Source organism: Periplaneta americana, chromosome 2, assembly GCF_040183065.1.
Source record: "Periplaneta americana isolate PAMFEO1 chromosome 2, P.americana_PAMFEO1_priV1, whole genome shotgun sequence".
Taxonomy (NCBI): Eukaryota; Metazoa; Arthropoda; class Insecta; order Blattodea; family Blattidae; genus Periplaneta; species Periplaneta americana.
In genome coordinates, this window is record NC_091118.1 from 172,109,677 (window position 1) to 172,124,444 (window position 14,768).

General features: G+C 35.8%; 1 protein-coding gene across 1 annotated transcript in view; it reads left to right on the forward strand.

Annotated features, from left to right (window-relative positions):
* The window catches only part of LOC138694815 (uncharacterized), a 274,848-nt gene that overhangs the window by 7,640 nt on the left and 252,440 nt on the right, over window positions 1–14,768 (forward strand). Inside the window, exon 2 of the mRNA XM_069818908.1 lies at window positions 1,882–1,944. The gene's annotated coding sequence lies outside the window, so the exon portion shown is untranslated. The remainder of the gene's footprint in view (window positions 1–1,881; window positions 1,945–14,768) is intronic.

A 14,768-nucleotide genomic window follows, 5' to 3' on the forward strand; every position in this document is an offset into this window, starting at 1 on the left:
AAAGATTATAAAGGGAGTAGAAGAACAAAGGGATTCAAGGAGAACGCTGGAAATGCAAGGAGAACGAGGAGATACGAGAAGAATAAAGGGAATACAAGTAGATAAAAAGAGATACAAGGAGAACAAGGGTAATACACGGAGATCAAGGGAAAGACAAAGAGAAGAAGAAAGGGACAAAGGTGACTGAGGGGAATACAAGGAGAACAGGTGGAATATGCTAATATGAGGAATGCAAGGCGAACGAGTAGAGTTTAAAGGAAACTAGGGGAATGCAAGGAAAATAATGGGGGACAAGGGGAGTACAAAGAGGAGGAGGGTAATACAAGGAGAAAAAGGGGAACGCTAGGAGTATAAGGGAAATACAAGGAAAGTAAGAGAAATGCAAGGGAACAGAAAGCATAGGAGAACAATGGCAATACAAGGAGAATAAGGAAAACACAAGGAGATCAAGGAGAACAAGTTCAAGGAAAATAAGGATAAAAGGAGAATAAGGGGAATACAAAGAGAAAAGGGAAAACAAGGGGGATACAAGGAGAAAAAAGGAACTGCAAGGAGAACAAGTGGAATAAAATAACAAAGAGAAGGCAAGGAAAATAAAGGAAAGTGTAAGAAGAAGGAAAATACAAGAAAAACAAGGATAATATAAGGGAACTAGAGGACAAGAAGAATAGAGGAAGACAAGAATAACAAGAGGAATATGAAGAAAACAAGGTCAATATAAGTAGAACAAGGGAATACAAGAAGAAGAGGAAGAAGAAGAAGAAGAAGAAGAAGAAGAAGAAGAAGAAGAAGAAGTGGAAGGTAAGGAGGACAAGGTGAATACAAGAAGAGTAAATGAAATACAGTGAGAAAAAGAGGGTACATGGAGAACAAGAGGCATACAAGGATTACAAGTGAAATAAAAAGAAAACAAGAGTAATACAAGGACAAAAAGGGGAGACGGTAAAACAAGGAAAACGAGGGGAATATTAGGAGAACAAAGGAGATAAGGACAACAAGAGGAATAGCCTAGTAGGAGGAGAAGGCTGATACAAGAACATGGCAAATGCAAGGGTAATGTAAGGAGAACAAGGGGAATACGAAAATGGGTAATGCAATGAGATGAAGGGAAATATAAAGAAAACACAGGAATATAAGAAGAACAAGGTGAATACAAGGCGAACAAGCGGAATACAAGGAGAACAAGTAGAAAATAAGGTTAACAACGGGAATACAAGAAGAATAAAGGGAATGCAAGGAGGGCAAGAGGAATGCAAGGAGTACAAGAGGAATACGAGGAGGGGAAGGGGAATACGAGAGGACGGAAGAAATACTAGGAGATTAAAGAGAATGCAAGGAGATGAAGGTGAATACAAGGAGAAGAGGAGGAATAAACGAAAACAAGGGTAATACTGGGACAACAAGGAGAACAGAAGAGACTAGTTGGATTTTTTTGTGGTGGTCAATTCCCTAGTTATCCTCTCCCTCCATATCTAGTGAGGAGAAATATACAGTTTTAGGTCAAAATTTATAGGCCTATTGGAACTCTTAGTATCTCCAGTAATTAAAAAAATTATGTTAAGGTACTGATAAAGTTGATCTCCTAGGGAAGGAGATGAGTACTTTCCTATTGTTGCTGCATTCTTTAAAAGGATTAGTGTGATTTATGGAGAAATTAAAGAGTTGGACGGACAACGGAAGCACTAGAGAAATCTTGCTACACAACCGTCTTTGTTTATCAGAAATTCAACTGCACGTACCGGGTACTGAGGAAACCGACGCCTTTTTCATTCGGCTGTATAGCCCGTGTTGACATTTTTGAGGAAGATTTTAAATCTAAATTTAGAGAAAGAAGGTTTTGTATTGAGTGTGATGAACTCTGAAGATCTTTTATTCTTGCAGGTGATGTGTGCGGTGAGAACTGCGTCTTCGCGGATTGGCTGTCGTTGATGTACTGTATAGAAGGTAAATAATAAAATTGATTGTATTATCTCCTATTACAACACTGACGGTATTTATATTTTGCAGTCGTTAAATTTCTGACCTAAATTGAATTTCATATTTGCATAAGCATTTGCATTTATCAATTAGTACTCCCTTTTACCTGATAACATAAATATTGAAGTGAACAACGTACTGAACTGAATCAGAATGAGATTCAGCGTAGATTTCATTAGTGCTTATGGGGGGGCGACGGGTGAAATTTTGATAATTTTCGGTCAAAAATCGCATTTTTGTTTTTCTGTAAAAAATTAATAAACAACCTCTTATTTCTGTGTTGAGCAGTTTCAATTTCTCTGGGGCGCTCGGAAGCATAAAAATTACTTAATATATAAATGGCTGCACTCTTGATCTTCATTCCATGCAAATTTTACAAGCTGTTTTCTCACACTTTTTTTTTCAATATAATTCGTCAGATTCGAAGTGTAAAGATTCTTACAATTTTGATGCTAGGAACATAAAATCTTTACTGCACGTTCTATGAATTATGGTTAACAAATTATAATATCAGATTTTTAATGGTAATCACTTTTTAAATTAAAAATAATTAGTATAATAATAGGTACTAGAAAAGTAAAAAAAAACCTTTTGACAAAATAATACCGGTATTTGTTTTCTCTGCTCTAAGGATATATTTCTAAAATATGGATGCTTAGTGCTTTTCTAGGTACATCAAAGATATTGTTTTTTCTAGATATATTTAAAATTTGTACGAGAAGATAAATTTTGAAAATGTGCCCCAATTTTTTTTAGAAAAAGAGGGATAATTTAGAAAATATATAGGTGACATGCATGAAAATTTGTAGCATGTATATACATATATCATGGAATGTGTGTCAAAAATTAACCAACTAGCTCAAAAACTACAGAAGTTGGATCAGGTGAATAAATTTTTCTTGTTTGTTGTGTGGTAGCCTACTCAGCAGATATTTTCACATTCCTTAACAATTTAAACACTAGCTTTCGAAGTAATAATGTGTTTATTTAAGCTGAAGATCAAACTAAGCAGTAATTAAAATGTTACGGTTAAGTTCAAGCGAAGTTACATAAAGGTAGTAGCCTCGCTAGATCCCAACACTGGATAGATTTCTTTACTAACGAAGAATTTGACTAGCTTCAAAGATTACTCTCCTGCACTAAATTATTTAAAACTTACGGTTAAGATATAATTTATTTATTTATAATAATTAATTCATACATCCATTCATTCATCACATATCTATTTGTTAATGTGTTATTAATAATTAATTAATAAATTAATTTATATATTCACTCACTCACCGATCCACCCACCCACCCACCCACCCAGCCACCGGCGCGGGTTCGATCCCCGCTTGGGCTGATTACCTGGTTGGGTTTTTTTTTCGAGGTTTTCTCCAATCGTTAAGGTGAATACCATGTAATCTATGGCGAATCCTCGGCCTCATATCGCCAAATACCATTTCGCTATCATCAATCTCATCGACGCTAAATAACCTCGTACTTGATGCAGCGTCGTTAAATAACCAACTAAATAAAATAACCCACCCATTCATTCATTTCAAAAACTTCCTTCATTGGGGGCTACCGAATGGACAAAGTAATATAGGCAAATGACGAATTTATATGACAAAAGGTGGTATAATATCAAATACAACAAGTAATGGCCTTGGTACATAAAATAAAAATCGATGAAAGTGACTGGAATTAAAGAGAGTGAACTTCTATGAAGAACAAAATATATAAATAGTTTATTCAGATGGGAGACAAAAAGTAGGAAGTACTGAACCGGAAGTGGTAGGGATTAAAAAGGAAAAGAAAGGACATGATTTCTTGCATCACATATAGTAAATGCTCGAAAATTATGTGTTGTTCATGTAGGCTGTAATAGACATTAGTAAAATTAAATTAAATGACCTTGTTTTCTTTATATATTCATTTTTATTCGTTTTTTTTTTTGTCTATTCTTTTGCTTATTGAGATCTATTCACCTTCTCTTCAACTAAATTGTTTTGTTTAGGTACCTACCATATAGATGTCAAAATTCGAGAGTACGTAATTCACAGCTCAGTTATTTTAAAAGCAGGTGATCAGAAGTCCTCAGCTAATTGCAATCACTACGATAGATAGCTTCCACGTGGGATGATCGCCCGTAGTGCAATAGGTTCGCCCTCCCTCTAGGACAGTGATGTCAAAGCAAGTGCATTTTTCTGACCTTGACGTCGTGCGCGGGCAGCAAGCGCTAAGTATGGAAAGAGGAAGGGTTGTGTAGATGAATAAGCAACCTATTGGATTAAGAAAACAGTGGTGCACAAACTTCAAACGGAACGTAAAATTTTATGTCGTTATTTTTATATAGCTTCTTTCTGTTTAATATTATCTATATTGTCTGTAAAACAAAAGTACTAACACTGATTTCTTAATATTGCACTTGTGTTTTAAATCTTAATAACATAATAGAGAGTTAAGAAGGAATATTCACTTAAATCCCATAGTAGTATAATATTATACTGTATTAAGTGGATAAAACACATCATTCATAAAGAAAGTGATATTCCAAAGAAAGAGATTGAGTATCACATGATAAGTTGGAATTTATATTGATGGTATCTTTAGCCTTACAAAAGTAATCAATAAACTAATCAAAACAATATTACAGTACAAAGCAAAGTTACCTAGGTGCTGTACCTGTTTTTAAATGTAACTAATATTACATAACAAAACTCTTATCGCATTATGCTTTTAAGGTGATATTTGTGAGCAACTTCCTATCATCAGAATATTAAATTATTTTCTCGAAATCTGCTGAAGCTATAGAGCTGACATTTTTACAACACATGGACACGTATCTTTTGCTTATGATGTAACAGTAGTTGCTTTGTTAATTAATTTCCTTACAAACAATTTCCATGCGAATATTTTCAAAATTTTAATACACTATCTTCAGTAATACGTATATACGGTATATAAGGTTTACGAAAACATTCTGCAAGGCTACTAAATAAATAGGCCTATACCTGAAAATTTCACTTTTCTATACGAAAAGTTGAGAAAATATTTCTTTTGACTAAAAAAAATCAAACTTGTGAAAAATGAGCATTAAAATTAAAACTTACATTCTTATAATGCACTTATATTTCTCAGGCAAATCTAAAAATTAACATGGATACAATTTTAATAAATTCTTTTCCCTTTATCTATTGAATCAGTGCTGGCCATCCCTGAATATAGCTCGACCAAGCGGCATATATCACCTCTTTCGTCTGTCTCTTTCCTTTCCGCTGTAAAGCGCTCAGGCTCTCCTGGGCTGTAAAGCGCGCGCTTGCTCCTGTGGGCATCAATTGACATGCCTGCCCTAGAAGGAAAAAAAAAAGGAGTGTCTCAAATTATTCAACATGAACACATGAACACGTAATTTCTTCTCATATAGATTGGGCTAAAGAACCCATTGTATAAAATTGAACACTCTTCATCTTGTATTTGCTTTGTGTTTCCTTAAGCGGTATTATTGCAGACATTTAGCAATATTGAACACATAAGTAAGGTATCGCTAATTATGCAATATTGGCGTACTTGTAAGTCCTTAAGTGTGCAAATGGGTTAAAGAACCCAGTTCTGGAGATATGACTTTCTTTCTTCTGTATTTGTTATGCGTTTTGTCAAGTAGTGGCTATACTGACCTCGTCAGTTATCTAGTAAGCCCCCTGTTGTTATATAACTCGTATTAGAATGGATGGTCAAGTGACTCAGTGTCTGATATGTGAATTTTTATGTAGTGGTATTTGTTCTGTGTTCCCTCAAGTGATAGCGATAACTCCAATACAAACAGTAATCTCGCAATTTCTCTAGTGCTGTTGTTTAACTCGTGTGATAAAGAAGCATACCAAAGAGTCCATTGCTTGAAATGACGCGTTATTTGATTCATTTGTTCGTCGTTGTTCAAAATGTTAGCAATACCTACAGCAGGAATACGGTCTTATATACAGAGTGTAAGGGGTATAAGTGTCACTATTTTAACTGATGATTATCCATGTGATAGGAAGAGAAGCTGTCCTCACAATTTTTTTCTAATTGTAATATTTAACTAATTATTAAAGTTTACAATATTAGACGTTTTGCAACGTTGCTGGATGGGAGGAGAGAGTTTACAGTACACAGCACAGCTCAAGAGGGTACAGACATAACGGTACAAAACAGATGCTCTGTTCAATGCAGGGGCGGATAGGACAATTTTTGTTTACATAAAACGAGAAGCAAATACAAACTTTCAATCTCATTAATAGAACATTATTTTAAAGATATATGTTATTATTGTACGTCTGAAAAATAAACAATAATGGATTACTGCACAAAATCACATGAACCTTATTTTTTTCTAATGCAAAATTTTAATCTCTCCCGCTTCCGTAAAGCAGTATCATTTTTAAAGAAATTTATCGTTGTGTGGTTTTCGAAAAGGGGTAAGAGACTCCCAGTTTCTAATAATCGTAGATAAACTGCTACAAAAGTTCGCCGATTAGGTAACCTTCTTTGCGGAAAACGTTTACGGTACATTCTTATTGCCGCACTTGAATTACAACGACTTTCTGCATAAATTATTAATATATTACTAACAATTTTATCACTAAAAGAACCATATATTCTAGGGGATCCAGACAATTTTACCCCAGCAAATCCTTTAGTAACACCAGTTCATATTCAACCAGAATGATATTTCCTATTTGCACACGCCATTCTACGATCAATCCCAAATAAATTGGGATGAGTAATTGCCCTAGCAATATCTATTGCAATCATGATATTCCTGAACTTGAATAACATTGTAAGTTGTTTATAGAATACCTGTACCGAACTGCCATCCGCTCGGCAGGAGACCTATGGACAGGGAGCTTGAACTCAGCTGACCTGTACGTCTGTCAGCTTCATTAATCCTGCTGAACGTTGCCACGTTTCTCAAGCCAGAATATTAACAAATTTAAGCATGCATTATTATTTAATTTCACGAAAACGTAATAGAAAACACAAACATTTATTTAAACTAATATTAACTCTTTGCTAGATGTACCTACTGTTGTAATTGTTTCCGTATTTTTACTAACGATATAAGCAATATAACGCAAATAAAATAAGGAAAGAAATATTTTTTCTGGCAAAACTATGAAGTTTTGACCCTACGTTGTATGGACATTTTTTGATCCTGTAGACCGTCCCCGATGACTGTGAAAGGGACGGCATTTATACTCCTTACATCTGTATAGTGTTCAGAAATCAAATACTTTGAGAGATGGTAGTGCTCATCAGAACAAGAAAACGAAGTCTAATAATCATGGGTCCTAAAATTAATATCTTCCAATATGAGAGTTATTTGTCATTAACATCATAGGAAATGCTGAATATTATTTCCATTAAAAAAAAAGCAATGTTCTGAGAGGTGGTAGTATTAATCAAAGTAAGAATAAAGTATAATGAACGAGGCCCTGAAATTAAATTTTTTACGAAACAAGGGGTGAACATCTTATTCTGTAATTTGAGCACTTTGCTTGTTTCATATTGGTTATACAGTATCATATCGCAAATCCAGTAAACGAATTGGTGCAGTCATTTGGTTTCTTCAGTAAGCAATACACTCAATAAGAAACAATCAAAATAGCTCACATTAGAAGATAAGCTGTCCTTACTATATGTCTTATGTTGCTTTGTTGCTCCAAGCGATAATATTGCGGCATATATGAAATATAAGAAGCCTGAAATCCCGTAAGGGAAACAGGTTTCCTACAGTAGTGTAGGGTGAGCTAAAAAGTCTACTATACTTGGGGAGTCAGTCCAAGAGAGCTTATACTGTATAGTTACAAGTTAAACACATAAATTATACAAATACACAATAATAAACAATTTACATAGTGTTCGTAATGTTTTCTTCGAAACTTTTCCATGCCTGCCTGTCTTTCGGTATCCTCGTCCACTGCTCTCCACTCTCTCTCCAGAAGGCATCCAACCATCTTCTCCTTCGACGTATTCTACTCCTTTTTCCAATGCGCGGGTCCCACATGGACGAGGCATAGGTCCACGTGCTGCAGTGCATCCTACTCACATGTCTACCCCATTTCCATTTGAAACGCTGTGACAGTATCGCTGCATCCTGTATACCTCTTCTTCTTCTGATGTTTGCGTTCCTTTTCCTGGGTTGCGAATAGGAATTGTGTTGAATATTAAGATTTTTGTAAAACACATGAGGATCGAAACAGGTGAAAGAGTTAAAAGGTGAGGTACACATTTATTGACAAAAAACTGACATTTTTAATATGTTCCTATTTCTATATTATATTACTGTACACTTTTCCTCGTGGTGAAAGAATTTCTTTGATGCCTGCTAGTGTCCGAGATATTCCTATTAACAACTATGCATGTCACTTCAGAAACCGTTCCTTGAAAATATAAAGAAAAGTGCGGACTAAAGCAAAGCGAACGTACAGTATTGCTTGACTGTCATTAGTTCGTGAAGTAATCATATCTTTTAATCAGTTGCATTATTTAGGTACATATGTATTTAAGTTCGAATTTCTTCTAGCTTATGCATATTTTCCTACTTCGATTTTGTCTTATGTACGCCTATATAGTTTTGTTTTGTGTTAATATGATATTATTATGTATTTATTTTTCATCCACTGACTGAGTGGGATATAGAAGACCTTACAACTACAACTCTGCCAAATTAGAGTATTATTATTATTATTATTATTATTATTATTATTATTATTACTTATTTACTTACTGGCTTTTAAAGAACCCGGAAGTTCATTACCGCCCTCACATAAGCCCGCCATTGGTCCCTATTCTGAGCAAGATTAATCCAGTCTCTATCATATCCCACCTCCTTCAAATCCATTTTAATATTATCTTCCCATCTACGTCTCGGTCTCCCCAAAGGTCTTTTTCCCTCCGGCCTCCCAACTAACACTCTATATGCATTTCTGGATTCTCCCATACGTGCTACATGCCCTGGCCATCTCAAACTCCTGGATTTAATGTTCCTAATTATGTGAGGTGAAAAATATAATGCGTGCAGTTCTGCGTTGTGTAACTTTCTCCATTCTCCTGTAACTTCATCCCTCTTAGCCCCAAATGTTTTCCTAAGCACCTTATTCTCAAATACCCTTAACCTATGTTTCTCTCTCAAAGTGAGAGTCCAAGTTTCATAACCATAAAGAACAACCGGTAATATAACTGTTTTATAAATTCTAACTTTCAGATTTTTTGACAGCAGACTGGATGATAAAAGTTTCTCAACCGAATAATAACAGGCATTTCCGATATTTATTCTGTGTTTAATTTCCTCCCGAGTAACATTTATATTTGTTACTGTTGCTCCCAGGTATTTGAATTTTCCACCTGTTCAAAAGATAAATTTCCTATTATTATTATTATTATTATTATTATTATTATTATTATTATTATTATTATTATTATTATTATTATTGTTATTATTATTATTATTATTATTATTATTATTATTATTATTATTATTATTGCAATTATGCCAAATTTCACTTTTCCAGGAATGAAAGGTACTGACATGAGATATAAATTGTTAAATTTCACTAAGTTTACAATTATTGGAAAAGTGTACCTTCATCTTTAAAGAACGCAATGCTTAAAAATAAGCGTGTGTGTACATAAATATGTAAATGAGGGGTTTCGTGTAACACACACTCGGAGTTTGACGGTCGCAGTGACCGGGTGAAATCACTTGAATGTCGTCTAGTGTGGACCCCATGGGCAACAAACTGGTCTCGAATCTCGAACCGTTTCATGCAAGTTCAATTGCACATCCTGTTACTTGAACTTATGTTATTACATTAATTGCATTCTTGTGAAGTCAGACATGACACCTCTTTCTTATACTGCAATAATTGCCTTTAAATTCTCTTCAGGCATTTGCAGGAGAGTAGTGATCCTCAGAATTGATTACGAAGGCTATAGCATTTAGTATTTATTGCTACATACAATACAAAATAAATATATATGATGGATATAGAGCACAACCGTTTGAGCAAGCTCGTGTTCGGGGAAGGTTCCTATGAATCGAAGGCTCAGAATGACAAGGTTCTATCTGACATTTTTAGCAAAATTGAAATTTTTGTTGCATTTAATTCTTCTACTTCACAGCTTTCTACCATGTAAACTATATGTTGATATCTTAATTTTTTTTCATGATAAAGTTAGTTTGAAAAGGTTTTCGTTCAGCTAAATGTCAAGTCAAATTTATTCTGGTAGAATAAGCAAGTAACTGCTGAGCCATTTATACCCGAACCACGCTTTCAGAAGTCGAAATTGCGATAGAAAATCTGAAAAAGTACAAGTCTCCAGGTATCGATCAAATTCCAGCAGAATTAATACAAGAGGGTGGAAGTGCATTATATAGCGAAATTTATAAACTTGTACTTGCTATTTGGGAAAAGGAAATTGTACCAGAACAATGGAAGGAGTCCATAATTGTACCTATTTTTAAAAAGGGGGACAAAAATAACTGTGGTAACTTTCGAGGAATATCACTTTTGTTGACGTCGTACAAAATTTTGTCCAATATTCTTTTGAGAAGATTAACTCCGTACGTAGATGAAATTATTGGGGATCATCAGTGCGGTTTTCGGCGTAATAGATCGACTATTGATCAGATTTTTTGTATTCGACAGATAATGGAGAAAAAATGGGAGTATAAGGGTACAGTACATCAGTTATTCATAGATTTCAAAAAGGCTTATGACTCGGTTAAGAGGGAAGTATTATATGATATTCTTATTGAATTTGGTATTCCCAAGAAACTAGTTCGATTAATTAAAATGTGTCTCAGTGAAACATACAGCAGAGTCCGTATAGGTCAGTTTCTATCTGATGCTTTTCCAATTCACTGCGGGCTAAAGCAGGGAGATGCACTATCACCTTTACTTTTTAACTTCGCTCTAGAATATGCCATTAGGAAAGTTCAGGATAACAGGCAGGGTTTGGAATTGAACGGGTTACATCAGCTTCTTGTCTATGCGGATGACGTGAATATGTTAGGAGAAAATACACAAACGATTAGGGAAAACACGGAAATTTTACTTGAAGCAAGTAGAGCGATCGGTTTGGAAGTAAATCCCGAAAAGACAAAGTATATGATTATGTCTCGTAACCAGAATATTGTACTAAATGGAAATATAAAAATTGGAGATTTATCCTTCGAAGAGGTGGAAAAATTCAAATATCTTGGAGCAACAGTAACAAATATGAATGACACTGGGGAGGAAATTAAACGCAGAATAAATATGGGAAATGCGTGTTATTATTCGGTTGAGAAGCTCTTATCATCCAGTCTGCTGTCCAAAAATCTGAAAGTTAGAATTTATAAAACGGTTATATTACCGGTTCTTCTGTATGGTTGTGAAACTTGGACTCTCACTCTGAAAGAGGAACATAGGTTCAGGGTGTTTGAGAATAAGGTGCTGAGGAAAATATTTGGGGCTAAGCGGGATGAAGTTACAGGAGAATGGAGAAAGTTACACAACACAGAACTGCACGCATTGTATTCTTCACCTGACATAATTAGGAACATTAAATCCAGACGTTTGAGATGGGCAGGGCATATAGCACGTATGGGCGAATCCAGAAATGCATATAGAGTGTTAGTTGGGAGACCGGAGGGAAAAATACCTTTAGGGAGGCCGAGACGTAGATGGGAAGATAATATTAAAATGGATTTGATGGAGGTGGAGTATGATGATAGAGACTGGATTAATCTTGCACAGGATAGGGACCGCTGGCGGGCTTATGTGAGGGCGGCAATGAACCTTCGGGTTCCTTAAAAGCCATTTGTAAGTAAGTAAGTAAGTAAGAATAAGCAAGTTGTTGAGCTTTATATTTCTGACGATTTTTATGATAATATTTTAATAATGTATAAAGTGAGTGATAACATTTAAAAAATAATATTTCTAGCAACTGTACAATCCGAAATAGGTTTTATCTTAACATTTTCTTTATCAAACACTAGAGTCTAGTCTAGACGAACAAGCGAGGTGAGACGGTTCCTCGTATAGGATGAGGAGATTTTCATTAGATTAGTATTTCGTGTTAATATTCTTATATGGATAGGATGCGCGGACGTGTAAGTTAGTTTCAAAATCTGAGACGGAAGTAACAGGTGGACAGGAAGGCCGAAAGGAAGCCAGGCTGACAGGAAACATGTGTCCAGGCGTGGAGTTGACTGATGAGGGAATGTATGGACTTTGCCTGCGGGTGGTCAGTAAGATGACGCCAAGCCAGGTTCCAAAAGAGATGATCTGGTATATGTCAGAGAATTGTCAGGACCCCGGAAGTAAGGGAGATGTTCTAGTTAACGAACAATTTTTGAAGAACGCGTCTTAAGTGACGTAAGTGTAATCATGGCCAATCAGGATTCTTGATAGAGACACGTGATATATATATAGGAGGGCGAAATTCTATGTTTGGTGGTTGAAAGTAGGGGATAGATTTGGCAGATAGACAGAAGGCATATAGAACGCGTACGGAGAAGTTGCACTCCACATATTCTCGGCAAACCTAACTCGGAAGTATAACAATTTACGGCCTTGGAATTTTTTAGTGGGTGTAGTAAGAAGTCGTGTGTTGCATTATTATTATAAGTCTGAATTCTTTCCTCTCAATACGTTATCAACTGTCCGTTATATTACTGGTGTTTTATAGTACAAAATATATAATTACGTGAACTCAGAAATTAGTATACCAACTTGTGGGAAGTGAGAGCGAGATATTATACACTTGGACGCGCATTTCTGCTAATCTGAAACGAACACTTAATAATAATAATAAACGTTCTCATAGTTCTTACCAACAACTTCTGGTGTGCGCCTACATCATTTCAACCTACGAGCATGTCTCCCAAACCCCATGTCCCGACCGTTTTGCAGCTGACCTGGGAACCTCATCCTCTACCGGAGTAATCTCGAGGAGGCTGGCGCCCAAATTAATCAGTGTACGTAGTTCATTATTGACATCGACGTGCCATCCTCGAGATACTTTCCATATATGACGGAGCTGGCAGCCGAGGGCGACGACGACCGTCACAAAATTTGGCGCCCAACGTGGGGCTCGAGATGAACAACGTCGAGCCCTTGATGAACAACTTCGGGCTCGAGATGGCAACAATGACCACGGCGGGGATCGACGCGAGAGCCGACAGCCGACGCAGGGTTAATGCGGCTGATGGCAACAATGATCGCAGCGGGGATCGACGCAAGAGCCGACAGCCGACGCAGTGTTAGTGGAGCAGCTTGCAGTATCATGCAGTGTCAACGACCGACAGCCACAACACCATGCAGACCCCAAACAGCTGAGAACAATGATGGACGGTGGGGGAGACGATCACCCAGGCGTAACCTAGAAGACGTCGATACGTAAGCATAAAGGGTTTCATTTCAATTGTTGTGTCCATATATATGTACATGTGTGTAATTCATTTTGGTAGGGTTTATTTTGTTTTTGAGTTTAATGGGAATTGTTGAGGATATATTATATATTACATGTTGCTAAGGAGCCAAACTAAAAGTGGAAAAATGGAGACTACAGCAGGGACGAGTACTAGCCAAGATAAAGAAAGTTCGCGAGGTTCGGACAATGTCATGTCGAATAGTGTGTTAGAGCGGATATTGGAACAGATGAATCAGATGAGGAACGAAATGATAGAAACTAGTAATAAATTGAAGAGTGATTTGAAGAGTGAGATGGCTGAGAATAGTAGCAGGCTAGAGAGCCAGTTCGGTAATTTGAAGAGTGAGATGGGTAATTTGAAGAGTGAGATGGCTGAGAATAGTAGCAGGCTAGAGAGCCAGTTCGGTAATTTGAAGAGTGAGATGGGTAATTTGAAGAGTGAGATGGCTGAGAATAGTAGTAGGCTAGAGAGCCAGTTAATGGAAAGTTCTGACGTATATCAAGAGCAAATTGGTCAATTAAGAAATATAATGAACGAGAGATCTAATAGATTGGGAAATATGATAGAAGAGAGCTATAATAGATTGGGAAATGTACTAGCCGAGAATAGTAATGAAGTGGAAAGTAAATTGATTGAGGATATTAGTGAATTGAATAATGAGGTAGCCGAGAATAGTAATGAAGAGGAAAGTAAATTAATTGAGGATATTAGTGAATTGAATAATAAGGTAGCCGAGAATAGTAATGAAGTGGAAAGTAAATTAATTGAGGATACTAGTGAATTGAATAATAAGATAGCCGAGAATAGTAATGAAGTGGAAAGTAAATTAATTGAGGATACTAGTGAATTGAATAATAAGGTAGCCGAGAATAGTAATGAAGTGGAAAGTAAATTAATTGAGGATACTAGTGAATTGGATAATAAGGTAGCCGAGAATAGTAATGAAGTGGAAAGTAAATTGATTGAGGATATTAGTGAATTGAATAATAAGGTAGCCGAGAATAGTAATGAAGTGGAAAGTAAATTAATTGAGGATACTAGTGAACTGGATAATAAGATAGCCGAGAATAGTAATGGAGTGGGAAATAAATTAGCTGTGGATATTGATGAATTGGGAGATAATCTAGATGAGAATTGTAATGAATCGGATAATAAATTAGAAGAGAATATTGATGAAGTGAATAATATGGTAGCTGAGAATAGTAATGAAGTGGAAATTAAATTAGCTGTGAATATTAATGGGTTGAAAGAGAAACTAGATGAAAATAGTACTGAACTGAAAGATAAGTTAGCCGAGAATATTAATGAATTGAGTAATGAACTAGCTGAGAATTGTAATGAATTG